Raw genomic sequence first — 4,229 nt, forward strand, 5'->3', positions numbered from 1 at the left:
GGCCAGCTGGCCACCCTGCCCCGGACACGTGGGCTGCCGCTCAGCCAGCGGGACAGGTGCTCGCTGCCAGGGCCACCTCCCCCAGCAGGGAGGGTCACCGGTGACGATGACAGGCGCCTGATCTGACCTAAGGGCGGCTCCTCCATGCTGTGCCACGTTCCCTTTTGTCACTGACTGGCTTGCATGTCCTTTGGTGACCTCGGATATTCATGTTTCTCTCTCCTCTTTCCTATACCCCTTGCAGACATTCAGCCGGTGTGCGCCCCATGAGAGCAGCGGTGGGGAAGACCCTGTGCTGCTCCGTCCCGGTCAGTAGCTGGTGCCCTGAGCTCCCGAGGGCTCCAAGCTGCTGGGCACCTCTCCAGGTGTCTGACCATCTGCCTGACCGGCCTGTGTCCCACGCCCACGGTCATTCTTATTGTGAATTTTTCTGTCTACGCCTGTTATTTCTTTCCTTTCCTTCCACCCACCAATCTTTATTTTCCTATCTAATCACCCCAAACTCTGCTTTCGGGCATCCCATTTATCCCATGCTTTCCTCACACAACCTCTGGGCCAGGACTCCTTTCTCTCGGAGTCCTGGGCCTCGCTCTTTACTTTTCCCACACTGGCGCGATGGTCTTGCTTTCCTCTGCACGTCCTGGCAGCGACCTGCGAGTGCTCGGTCACCTGCTGAGGAACCTCATGCAGGATGGTGCTCATAGCTGAAGGTGGAGAACCCAGGACAGCCTGTCACTTACAACACAGCCAGACTCCCAAGAGTCAGCAAACCTGGCCTGGTGCGGTGACTCATGCCTGTAATCCCAGCCCTTTGGGAAGCCAAGGTGGGCGGATCACCTGAGGTCGGGGGTTCGAGACCAGTCTGGTAAACATGGTGAAACTCCGTCTGTACTAAAAAAAAAATACAAAAATTAGCAGGGCGTGGTGGTGGAGGACTGTAATCCCAGCACTTTTACAGTACTGGGCGTGGGTGGTGGACGCCTGTAATCCTCAGCCTCCTAGCACCTGTAATCCTGGGAGGCTGAGGCAGGAGAATCACTTGAACTTAGGAGGTGGAGGGTGCAGTGAGCTGAGATTGCACCACTGTATTCCAGCATGGACGACAGAGCCAGACTACGTCTCAAAAAAAAAAAAAAAAAAAAAAAAGAGGAAGAGTCATCAAACCAGGGACATTTTTTTCCTTGATGCCTCTACTCAGCCTGCTCCAGGATGGAGCCAACAGAACTCTTTGCTCCCTGCCTGCTGATCACTTTCCCCAAAATATGTGAACCAAGACACTGTTCCCAGGTGGTCCTGCCACCAGTCTGGCTGCAGCTCTCTCTTCCCCTCTTCCTCTCTCGGTGGTCAATCCCATTTCTGCCTTTGTTATATACAGCACCATTAGTTGACAATCCTCCTCCTATAAGAGCAGATTTGAATGCAAATAACTACAATTCTCTGGGCTATTCTCTGACACCGGGGATCCTTAGATATACCTTGGGAGACACCAACTCAGAACGACTGAAATAGAACAAAAAATTGAAGCAGTTGCAATTTCACAACCTGGATGAGTGAATTGAGTAACCACCTCAAGCGAGAATCTGTGTGTGCACACACAACACAACAGAGGACGATGCCCCTCGTAGAGTTGCAGTCTGTGGTTTAGAGAAACAGAAAATATAATCTGAAGGAAGGAGTCGAAAATGGCGTTAGGAGACAGAAACAAAGTGCTTGCAGAGGAGGGAGATGACACTTTGGCTGGGGAAATCAAGGGATGCTGGATGAAAGGAGGGTCATAGGCCTGGGGAAGAGGCCAATTGGGTTCAAATCCCAGCTTTGCCATGGACCAGCTCCAGGACCTCACTGTGCCTCGGTGCCCTTAACCACGTAGTGGAGGTAATCTTACCTACCTCAGAAGATTGCTGTGAAAATTACATGAGAAAACACTCATAAAGCCCCCAGCACACGGCAAGTGTGGATTAAATGGAAGCTGTTGCTTCGCAAGTTTCATGGAGACCACATTTGATCTGGATATGGACATGTGCACAGGGAGGGTCCATGGCAGTATCAGGGACTCCCACAGGAAAGGGCTCTCAAAGGAGTAACAATCCCCTTCTTTTGTGCTGAGAAGGCTTAACGGTGCCAATCCTCAGTGGTACCAATTTTCAAAATTTTCTCTTTAAATGTAATAGGCCTTGGAATCAACTGCTAAAGAAAGCCACTAATTAAAAAAAAGGCAGGGCACACAGGCTTCCATTGTGGGAAGGACTATCCAAGTCTCATGGTCTAAAGGTACCCACCTGTAAGTGGGCAAACTACATTCAGGGGAAGTCTGGACAGACTTGCTCGGAGAGGGCATTTCTCCCCAAGGTGGCTAGGTGGCGATAGAAGCACGCTAAAGCAGCGAGGATGTACCAATCCTGAGTCGGCTCTGCAGCTCTCAGGCTCCTGGTAGCAGGCATCCCCCACCCCACACACAGCCCACCAGCACCCCACATATCCCCACCGCCTTCCTCTCCTCTCATCCTGCCTTTCTGTCTTCAAATATTTCCTGAAAGACTAATATATCTCAGGCAAATACATGCACTAAGATGCAGAAATGTGTGAAAAATTCTATAGAAATACCAAGCTTTATATTTAATATGAATGTTACGTTGTCACGTTTGAGAAATGCATATCTGTTAAGAAGTCTCATTAACACCCTAAAAGATCCCCTTAAAGCTTTTACCTACCAAACGCTGTTCAAAGTTGTTGGGACTATACTTGGCTTAAGAAAACACAGCAAAACGTTTAACAGTAAGTATGGAAAGAGGACAGCTTTGCCAAAACACAGTCTTGAGTTCAACTCCTAGCTGCAATACCAACAGCAGTATGACCTCAGACAAGCTATCTGATCTCTCTGAGCCTCAGATTCTACAACTATAAAAGGTGATAGATAGATCATTGCACGTATACGGATATGACATTTAGTAGGTGCCTGACAGACTGGAGTTCCTTGCACTGTGCTCTCTAGAGTAGGAAAAGCTCAGCATGTTGCTACCTGGGTAGAGAAAAGAGGGAAGTGTCTGAGCCAATGAGTAGAGACACTGTCTCTGCAGCCTCACCTGGGGAGAAACTGAGGGACCAAATGCACACAGCTCTGCACACATCAAACATCAGTTAAGCACCCCCAGCACTTGAAACTTTGGGGGAAAAGATAAAGGTAGTCTAAAATGTGCTTATTACCAAGCAAGAAGAGTTCAATCCAAGATTTTTCTTGAGTGCTTAATCTGGGTGAGGCCCAGGCCAGGCAAGAGAAGGATTATCACAAGCTGAGTGGGAAACTGTCCAGGTGGCGAAGCTTTGTGAGCAATGGTGTGATGCCTGGGCAAAGACAGAGTGGGGGCAGAGAGAGAGGAAATAGAATCGAGTCAGGAGAACTGTTCCCTTGTGTGCATGCCGTTATTAGTAATTTTTGTCAGCTGGTTTCTGGGTAATTGATGGCACAGGCTCAGAGTTGATTGACATGCACCGAAGGGGGACTCCCAGGGGAATCTGGGTCTGGATTGAGCCGCAGTGAATTAGACATGTAGTAAAGTACTCAGGAAATGCAGGTGCTCCAGAAGACCTCAGAAAGGGTTCATTTTGAGATTGTGAAGTTTGCTGTTAGAACAGAGCTGTGATGTGTAAGAATAAACTTGGACTTGTCCAGAGAGGGTTATTTCTCCCCAAGGTGGGCTCAGGACGCTTTGCTTGAGAGAAGGTCCAGTGTCACTATCTGTCACTCATGGGACTTTAGACAGGTAACTCATGACTTATAAAGCAGGGCTTGTGGTGGACAGAGTCCTAGGCCTTTCACCTTGTATACACGCCCTGGATAACCGCCTGCCATGAGTGTGATGGGACCTGTGAATATGGTGGGACATCACACCCATGATTATCTTTCATTGTATGGCCAAGGTGAAGGGATTCTGCCATTAGAGTATCCAATGAGTTGATTCTGAGTTAATGAAGGGGAGGTTATCCTGGGTGGACCTGGCCTAGTCAGGTGAGTCTTTGAAAAGAGGGTCCAGAAGTCACAGACAAATGGGAGTCAGGAATATTCTCCTGATGGCACTTATTTATTTATTTATTTAGAGATGGGGTCTCACTATGTTGCCCAGGCTGCTCTCAAACTCCTGATCTCAAACGACCCTTCTCCCTCAGCCTCCCAAAGTGCTGGGACTGAAGAAGCAAACTGCCTTTCTGTGGAGAAAACCACACAGCAGAGA

Source organism: Gorilla gorilla, chromosome 17 (genome assembly GCF_029281585.2).
Source record: "Gorilla gorilla gorilla isolate KB3781 chromosome 17, NHGRI_mGorGor1-v2.1_pri, whole genome shotgun sequence".
NCBI classification, from domain to species: domain Eukaryota; kingdom Metazoa; phylum Chordata; class Mammalia; order Primates; family Hominidae; genus Gorilla; species Gorilla gorilla.